The sequence below is a fragment of the Amblyomma maculatum genome, chromosome 1, assembly GCF_055883805.1.
Source record: "Amblyomma maculatum isolate TAMU_Amacu chromosome 1, ASM5588380v1, whole genome shotgun sequence".
NCBI lineage: Eukaryota > Metazoa > Arthropoda > Arachnida > Ixodida > Ixodidae > Amblyomma > Amblyomma maculatum.
In genome coordinates this window covers 46677555-46687820 of record NC_139344.1, presented here as the reverse complement: position 1 = coordinate 46687820, position 10266 = coordinate 46677555, and the positions used below count along the sequence as shown (strand labels likewise).

Sequence of the window (10266 nt, the reverse complement as noted above, 5' to 3'; positions counted from 1 at the left end):
TTCAATATCTAAGAACTGCATGCGGCCCTCTGTAGGTGCTTTCCAAGTGGAATTTAACCCGGCACCGTGCTCAGAAAAAATGCTCAGCACTTCCCGACAGAATCACATTTCTTCGCATGTCATTTACTAAAAATAATTAAGATATTGTCAACGTATCTGGACACTTTTACAACAGGAAGGTGAGAAAGGTTGGCTTGAATGCGCTTGTCAACAGCGGATAAAAATAGGTTGAATAACACAGGTGCAACCGAAGAACCTTTACAAATGACTTGTTTTAATATTGAAATGGCCTTCTGAAATGATAGCTGTTGACGAAAGGTAGAATTCCAACACGGTTCCCACGCTGTTTTGGTAGGCGATTTCCCCGCTTTCAGAACTCGTCTGACGGAGCACCACGAAGAATTCCTGGAATACCTGGTGGTCCGTGTGGGCGAACTCCAATTTGTTCCGCTGCACTTCCAGCTCGTGTTCGAACGTAGCCGCAAATGCAGGATAGCGAGCGACAAGGAGAGCTTTGTGGGCGTAGAGCTCCTGCCCATTGACACTCAGGACGACATCGCTGAACGTCTGGCATTCAAACAAGTGACAAAATTCTCGACAGCCGGCACTGAGGGACCTTGAACTTCTTTATGTTCTTCAGCCACGAAATGTTCACCAAGTCCGAAACAACGCTCACTTCACAATATAGTGTGAGCTGGTCGTCAACAAGGAGTTCGTTTGCCTTCTACAGCAATACATCTCTCCCAATGAACTTCTTGAAGCCCCAGTCATTGCCTTGGAAAAAAACGATATGCCATTTTACTCGCCATAACCATAACCAGGCCATAATCCTGCTTGGCATTGAGGATAGAAAATGTGAACTTGGCATGTACCTTACTTTTATTGCTGGACACCAGTAGCAGGTACACGGATAGGTAATCCTTGCTCTTCTCGTCCAGGCCCTTGGGGTTCCTCTTTAGGCACAACCTCGGTGTATCGTTGGCCGCGGCAGAAGATGTTGAGCTTTTGATCATTTCCCCCACTTCTCGGTGGAAACTGAATTTGTTGATCTTCCACATGAAGGAAACACTGATGACATTCACATGTGTGAAGCCCCAGTTCTCGGCCCCGGGCGTGTTCACCTCGCTCAGCGGAGCCGAATTGGGCAGGCAGGGAATGGCCTTGCTTCTATACGACTCCAACAGGATCTCACCGCGAGCAACGACGGTGGCACCGGCTGCGGCAGCCACGACGCTGAGCAGGTAGCCTCGAAAGAGCTCTTCCTCCCAGTGGGTGCCCTCACGTAGTGCACAGAGATACCCTTTCCTAAAGATGAAACTCCTTAGCGAAGACGGACGTAGTGACGATGTAAGCTGGTCCCAAGGCAGCCCCATGAGCCGCGAACGGATTGGCCTCGGGTATAGCAGCCGCCAAGCAGTGTTCTTGTCTGGACACAGCCTCATCGCCAAAACGTCTTCCTGGCCTCCTTGAGAGTACCTCGAGGCTCCCTCCTCCCGATGGCGGCCTTCGCGCAGTGCCAGCAGATACTCTTTCCTCAGTATGAAGCTCCTTGGCGAAGAATGGCGTTGTGACTGCTTAAGCTGGTCCCACGGTAGCGCCATGAGCCGCGAGCTGAGTGACATCGGGTATAGCAGGAGCCTTACGGTGGTCATGCTACGCTGCATGGCTGCCAAGTCGAGCAGTCTTCCTGCCGGCCCCTGCAACTTTAGGCCTGCATGATGATGAGCGCCAGCATTCGTGTCGGCGTATTAGTATCGCCAAGATCCGGGTGGCGAGGAAAGTGGGAATCCGAACTCCGAAGGGAATCACTAATATTTTAAAACCGCCTTCTTTTTCACCTAGCGGCACAAGGGCGTGCCACGAGATTGGAAAAGGACATTCGTTTTCTTTCTTCTCTTGTATAACGGCTATGTGAGAAATTCTCGACTGTGATCATCATATTCAGAGTATGCTTTGGATAAAAAAAAGTCACATAGGCAAGCTAGATATATCTATAAAATCTCAGAGTAATATTTAATCTGGACATTCGATATCCCCACACCAAGTACTCCTTCACCCAAACACACCTCAAGAACGTTGCCTAATAAGCTCATCATCATCATCATCATTAGCCGACATAAAAACTGCAGGGCGAAGGTATCTCCCATATCCCTCCAGTTGACCCGATCCTGTGCTAATTGCATTCACTTGACCCCTACGAACTTCTTCATCTCATATGCCCACGTAACTTTCTGCCGCCCCCTACTAAGCTTTCCTTCTCTTGGAATCCGGTTTGTAACCATAAGTGACCATCGGTTTCTGTTTTGCACAACATGTCCTGGCCATGTCTATTTCGTTTTCTTGATTTCCACTAGAATGTCAGTGACTTGAGTTATTTCTCTGACCCACTCTGCATCTTTCCTATCTCTAATGTTACCACTACCATTTTTCTTTTCATGATCCTCTGCGTTTTTCTCAACCTAATTAGGTTCCTATTTGCTAGCCTCCAGGATTCAGCCCCATACAGGTAAGTACAGGTAAGATGCAACTGTTGTATACTGTCCTCTTGAGTGACACCGGTACGCTACAAGTCAATCTGCGAATGCTTGCCCAATGCGCTCCATCCAAATCTTATTATGCTTGTTATTTCCCTTTTATAGTCTAGATCTGCTGTTACTCCTGTACAAAGTGGACATATTCGCCTACTACTTCCAGTGCTTGGCTATCTAACGTAAACTACTGTTCTTTCCTTAGGCGGTCGAATAGTACCTTAGTCTTCCGTCCAGCGCTTTAGCCGAGAAGACTCACGGTCAACGAAGCGGTAACACCGCCTTGAAAGAATCTCACTGTAAAATCTGCCTCACAGTGAGGCAACCTCAGAGGTGCTCTCTAAGTAGGACCTCTTCAAGCCACTTATGATTACGCGCCTCTCACTGCGACTGAACGCCTTGTCCCCGTTGGCGCGGAGCTAGACACTGCTTCGCAATCTCCACATTATCTGCCCGCCAAGCACTTTCGTTCCTCAGTCTCCTCAGAGATCCCAGAGCAACAACGCTTTTTGTAACGAAAATTACACTAGGCTAGTAGAAGCGCATTTCGGGGAGCCGAGCGTAGGCCATTAGCGCGCATGCTCCGCTACCACGGCAACCAGCTGGGCCGTTCCACTGGTGTTCAACCACTGCACTAGTTACAGAGAGGAGGAGAAGGATGGTATCGGCATCCCAGAAGATGCGCGTGCTGGCGCTGAAAGGAGGAGAAGGGTATTTTCATACTACACGTGCACGCACCGCTGCGGACAGCTGACCGAGTGGATCAGGAAAGCGTATGCCGGCATCGCATGCACAGGGCATGAAGAGTGATTCGGCTTAGAACGGCGGTTTGTTCCGCCGTGGTGGCGCAGTGGATAAGATGACCGACTACAGCTCGGGAGTACCCGAGTTCGAACCCGGCGTTTCGATGGAGGCGAAATGGGGAAGCATCCGTGTGCTGTGCGATATCAGTGCACGTTATAGAACACCAGTCCGTCAAAATTACTCTGCAGCCCTGCACTACGGCACGTCTTTCTCTCTTTCCGGTTTCACTCCCATCTTCTTCCATTGCCTTAAGGCGCTGTCAGGTGTCCAAAGAACAAGGGCGATAGATAATGTCTCTTCCCTTTCCCTTGAATAAATTATTGCAATAGAACGCCGGTGAACTTTGATGCGTTCAACGGAACGCTGGTTGTGTTCGATGCTATGCTCGATCTCCCACAGCCGAAACTTTAGCCCGTTGTGGTGGTGCCGTCGTTACGGCGCTCGACTGATGTGCCCGAGGATGCGGGATCGAATCTCGGCCGCGGTGGCCCCTTTCCATGGAGGCGAAAAGCAAAGCGCCTGTGTGTTGTGCAATGTCAGTGCACGTTAAAGAACCCCAGGTGGTCCGGATTTTCGGAATCCTCCAATACGGAGTCTTTCATAGTGTCACTTAGTGGTGACAAGGCCGTAGGCAACATATGAGGAGGCTTGAAACATTCTGGAATAGACTCTTTATTGGGTTGACTTGCGCCCACAAAAGATCTAAGCAATCTGCGACGGCGACAGCACGAAGCGTGCTAGGCGGTCGTCGATCAACGAACGCCCGTCGGATTCGTCAACGCTAAATTTAAAGGCTGCGAAGAAACATCCAGATAAAGCCGCAGACAGTGGCTATCACAACCTGGAACATTGCAGAAACACGCGCAAGTGGCCGAAATTTGCTAGATGCAACTCGACGCATCCTGTGCGACAAGAAAACGATAAAACAGCATCTCGCGGCAACGAGCATGAAAAAACAAATACAGAATTGATCCATGCGCTAGAATCCCAGTGATAAGGCCTCATACCGGCGGCTGTCGAAAAGCAACAAAGATCTAAACCGATTGTAGAATATACTACCTTTTTGGAAAGGCATCGCCTCGATGTTTACAAAATAAACACAAAAAGACAAATAAATTGCTAACAATTAAAATACGGGCGTTTAGCGCGCGAAACAAGGCTTCAGGTGCAGCACGTGAACTATTCGCATTCCGGCGCCGCTAGGATGTGGTCATGCCATCGCGTATGAGTTCATATAGTCAAGTTGTCCTATGCGCCGAAGGACTTTGTATGACCCAAAGTATCGGTGCTGTAAATTTTTACTTAGTCCACGACGGCGAATTGGCGTCAATGCCTACACTTGGTCTCCTGCCGTGTACTCTGCGTGGCGTCGTCGCTAGTTGTATATGCAGCCGTCGGGCTTCCTCTTCACGCTGCAGGTTGGCGGCGACGTCTAGGTTGTCTTCTTTTGTCCCATGCGACAGTATCGCGTCAAGCGTCGTCGTAGGCCCTACATAAGCTTGAACGAGGTCGCTCTGGTTGTCTCCTGGATGCCCGTGTTATACGCGAAGATCACGTACTGCACGATGGTGTCCCAGGTCTTCTGTTTGGCGTCGACGCACATGGCGAGCGTCTCCGCTATAGTTTTATTGAGACTTTCCTTGAGTCAGTTTATCTGCGGGTGGTATGCGGTCGTCCTGTGGCTTGTCTGGCTGTACTTCAAGATGGCTTGAGTAATTTCCGCTGTAAATGCATTTCCTCGGTCCGTGATGATCACTTCAGGAGCGCCGCGGCCACAGGAGAATTCGTTCGACAAAAAACTTGGCAACTTATGGTACGGTGCTGTTAGACAGAGCTTACGCTTCGGCGTACTGAGACATGTAATTGGTTGCCCCGATGGACCCATTTTTTTGTGATTGGCCATCCATATATTCCGCGCTGATGAAGTTGGGAAGGAGCCGAGAAACTCTATCCCAATTTATTGAAAGGACTTAATCGGGGGCGATATGGGGCTCAGTAGACCATCTGGTCTGATTGGGGGCGTCTAGCGTCGCCGACACCCACGGCATGTATTCAGGTAATGCGCAACGTCTGCAGGCAAGCGTGTTCAGTAATATTTCTCTTATATCTGGCGCAACGTGCGCGCGAATCCGAGATGCCCTGCTGTCGGCTCATCGTATAGCGCCTGCAGAAACTCCGGTATGAGGCTTTTGGGCACAAGAAGCTGTGCTGTTCTGTTGGCTGTAAAGTTCTTCTTCGTGAGGACGCCATTCTTTAAAGCGAATGACTATAAATAACGCTTGAACACCACAGGAAGAGAAGCGATCTTTCCTTCGAGGCAACCAGCTAGGTCATTCAACTCGAGGTCAAAGCGCTACTGCTGGGCAAAACTGCTGGCGTTTACTGGTCCCAAGAAAGCGTCTTCGTCGTCTTCTTTCGGCGGCGCGTCAACGGGGGCCTGTAACAATCACACTGGACCGGAATACTTTCAACTAGCCTCATAGACGACTATGATGTCAAATTCTTGAAGACGCAGGCTCCATCGCCTAATGCGGCCGGATGGATCCTTTAAGTTGGCGAGCCAGAACAATGCATGGTGATCGTTCACAACCCTCAATGGTCGTCCGTACAAATGGGGGCGGAACTTTGATGGGGCCCAAATGATGGCAAGACATCTTTTATTTGTCGCAGTATAGTTGAATTCAACTTCCAACAAGGAACGGCGGGCGTACCTGATACGTTTTTCCTGTCCGGCAATTTTCTGAACCAGAACAGCATCCAGGCCAATGCTGCTTGCGTCGGTATAAATTTGTCTCCTCATTTTCTTCGAAATTCTTGAGTACAAGAGGCGAGTGTAAGCGGCCGTTAAGTTCCTTAAAGCATCATAATGCGGCGCTTCCCATTTAAAAGGTAAGTCAGCCTTTGTAGGCTGCGTCAACGGTTTGGCGATGCGCGAATAGTTGATGGCAAATTCACCGATAGTAAGCGCATAGCCGAAGGAATCTGCGTGAAGCTTCCTTGTCGGCAGGCGGTGTAAACTGTGCGATCGAAGCTGTTTTCTCCGGGTCTGGGCGAACAACACCCTTGCTAATGATGCGATCTGGGAACCACAGTTCCTCGCAGGCAAACTGGAATTTCTCTGGTTTCAACGCTAGCCCTGATGATGTAATTATTTCAGCACTTTCCGAAGCCTTTTCAGTCGGTCTTCAAAGCTTGAACAGATCGGGTTTAGGCCAACATTTTGGTTCATGGCCCCTTTTCCCAAGCATTTCACCCCAGAAGAGCCGAACATCAGGCCGGGGGAAATTGTGTACCCAATGGGAACCGGTGGGTACCTGGCGGCACTAGGGATCGAACCCTGTACCTCCCGAATGCGAGGCGGATGCTCTACAACAAGGCCACCGCTTCGGCATCACAACGACATCATTCAAGTATTTCAGACAAATCTGCCAATTCAAGCTCCGCAAAACGGTATCCATCACCCGCTGGAACGTCGCTGGTGTAGAGTAGGGGCCGAATGGTACAATCGTAAATTCTAAGAGGCCGTCTGGCGTGATAAACGCGGTCTTCTCGCGGTCTCTTTCGTCGATCTCAATTTGCCAGTACCCGCTCTTTAGGTCCATCGACGAGAAGTGCTTGGCATTGCAGAGCCGATTCAGTGTGTCGTTGATGCGGGAGAGAGGGTAGGCATCGTTTTCATTATGCTATTCAAGCGGCGGTAATCGACGCAAAAACGAAGTGTTCCGTATTTTTTCTTCACCAGAATGACGGGAGCCGCCCATGGGCTGTTGGTTGCCTGGATGACGTCTCCACAAAGCATTTTATCTACTTGCTGGCGTATGGTTTCTAAGTAAACTTATTTCTGTAATACTCGCAGCGTCGATACTTGGTTTGTCCCTTATTTTAGAACTAATTATACACTTAAACACTAAAACACAACCTTCCTCACATACTCAACAAATATAAATACAATGAAAATTTCAAATTCAAAAAATTGCGGAAATATTTTGTGGAGCTGTGAGACTTTTGTATTTTTGTTACTTCTGATCTTGTAGGTGCGCACTGATGTACAGAGCAAGTTTTAACATTTTGATTGTGTCGTACTATTTGATGTGTCTATTTTGCTTGCTATGAATGTACATCTGTTTTAACTGTACACTAGAGAACAGTCAGCATGTCTGGGTGAATTTTACATGTCCTTACGCATACTTCAAAGTTTTCTAGTAGCTGACCCTGAAACCTGCATAGTTTGCATGGAATAGTTGCATTTATCGAGTGTATTATATTTTGTTTCTATTTTTGTGTGTATTTTTCTCTCTATTTTACATGCATCATTCCCTTGTAGTAATTCTCCTACACTTCGGTGTCACTGCTTTGCAACACTTTGTATATTTTTTCCGGGCCCCGTTAAGCTGCAAAAGCGGCCTTTTGCCAGGAGATCCCTCCAGTTGTACTGATGGAATAAATAAGTAAAAAGTAGCTGACGTAATTCTGCTCCCTCGCTATTTTTCTTGGAACGATAAAATGTAGGTGGGTAACATGTGACCACTGATTTCGTACCGAAGCAAAACTCGCTCAACAATCGTTTTTACTCGTGCCATCAACTATGAGCTCTTTGATAGAACACGTTGCGCGTTTAATATCAGTACGCAGCTCTTCTAGTTACAAAACACCTGCTGTTCTCCTCTCCTGTTAGGAGTGCTTGAAAAGTAAGATGAGGTGCGGTTCTCAAAAAATCTATGTGGTTTTTCTCAGGATTCGGCAGACTTCGGCTGTGACGCTCCATTGAGATTGAGGAGAGAGAAAATCTAGTGGATATTTCCCTCAGTTTCAGTCCTCCTATTGCAGCATGAATAACGAATCGAATCCGCCATTGAAGCATTTGGAGCCGATTCCTAACGCACACGAGTACTGCCTTGACGATTGCAACGACAAAACGAATGCGGGAAGATTGAGTAAGGAGTATACCTGCCTCAAACATATTAAGCAATGTAGCGAATGCATGATGTATACGTAAATGTGCCCAAACATATGATCCCTAAGAATGCATGAAAAAATTCTTCTTGTTGGATTAAACCTCCCGCTAAACTCGACCACGCCGTGGCAAAGGGCTTCAGCAAGGTAGGCAATTCAGGTTCCGAAAATGATTTTGTGCGGCCCATCAAGGTTGCATCCAGCGTTATTTTAAACGAGTTACTGATGTTACGATTATCGCAAGAGTCTAAGCTTGTCGTATTCTTTAAACTTTTTAAAGTACAATTATACACCTCATTTTCATCGGTCGGTTCGAAAATAGAGATTGAGAAACTCTATCGCCCACAAATTTAAATAAAACACGGATGAGATATCGACTCCTGATTGTAGTAACAAAATCGTTAAAAGCATTGTCCAAAGAATGCCCATTTAGGTCAAAACCATCCTCTGTTAAGCTTTTCATGTCATTTGGGTGAGTAATTCTATTTAAAAGTTTATTAAGGCGCCTCCAATTTTCTTTAGGATTATTAAAGAGTTTCATGTCAAAGAGGTTATTGTGGGAAGTAGTCCTAGCTGTCCTGATTTCTTTGTTCAAAAAAATCCGAAATGCTTTAAAGCGGACCAGTAGTGCGGTATCCTTAGTGCTGAACAATCATGCGACCATTTTTTGCTTCTTTACAAGTCGCAGAAGTCATGGGGACATGCACGGCTTGCGAGCGTTTTTGGAACCTTTGCTTCAATGGTAGAAAAACATTCATGATAGTCTGGTAAAAAAATCCCCAAGAAAGTTCTAGGCAAGCCCGAGTAGGTGCTTCAAAAAAAGAAAAAAAAACGTTTCCAGTTTACTTGCTCTGTACGACACCTAAACGTTTCAGGGTTTTTGTGTGAACTAAGCTGCCGATGGGGATTAAAGGTTCGTGCTAAGCGGGATTTGGAATAAATTCTTAGGAAAACAGGTAGACGACCTCCGTCTTGAGGCATTTTGATAGACTAACAAGCAACGCCACGATGACAATGCATGTATAAAATTTTTATATTTTTTTTAGAGTCTCGCTTTAAATCTCCTCTATCGTGCGCGAGCCTATCACGTGGTGGTCGCACATAAAGCGGCAGAGTGGGCTCCGAGCAGAAAGTCTTCAGTGCTTCTGTGCGAGTCAGCATCGGCAAGGGACACGTGATGTAGACAAGCCACCTGCGAGAGCAGGTGGCATTCAGACGACGGCGCGACCAGCGAACTGTGGAAAGCACGAAGATGCTAAGAAATAAAGCACAATGCACAGGGGTGTAGAGCGCAGGTTTGTTGTTTAATGCGACAACACAAGGCAAAGCAAAAAGAAAACAACTAATGACTTCTATTTTATAGTTACTCTGTCACCGAATTTTAGAAATAAGCAATTTATGTCTGCCTGATGTACGCTTTTTTTTTTTTCGCACACTGCTAGAAACACGTTTGCCCCCTCCTCCCAAGATATAGATATTGCAAGCAGATTTCTTTTTTGAGCCCAGAAAATGACATGCTTGCCGTTGGCAAGGACGTATATTGCCAAATAAATGTCAATGGCGCCGGCTTTCAATCTGGACACACCCATCAGGACGACACAGCGGCGTCAGGTGATGTCAGTGCGCAATAGACCTACTACGATGAACAGCTCATAAGGTGAACTCGATATATTCTTCAGCGCTGTGTGAATTGTACCATGCCTCAAAAATACCGAAATTAAACTTATTTTCGAATCTGCGCAAAATATACGTTTCTGTTTTTTCTCTTTACTAGCAGCAAGTTCTCTGGCTCAAAGACGTGCTTCGAAAGCTGGGAGTTGTATACCGCAGGAAGGTTCTCTTATAGCTTGCTTCTGGCAGCGGACTTTGGCACTTAACGGTGGTCGATTCTAACCAGAGTTAGAATCGGCCACTTCTAACCAGTCAGGGAGCAAAAAAAAAAAAAAATAAAGAAGAAACAAGGAACACAAACTTCCAGCCG

General features: G+C 47.1%; 1 pseudogene; it reads right to left on the bottom strand.

Annotated features, from left to right (window-relative positions):
* Positions 1–258: 258 nt before the first annotated feature.
* On the bottom strand, positions 259–1622 carry LOC146202282 (speckle-type POZ protein B pseudogene; annotated as a pseudogene).
* Between the last annotated feature and the right edge of the window lie 8644 nt (positions 1623–10266).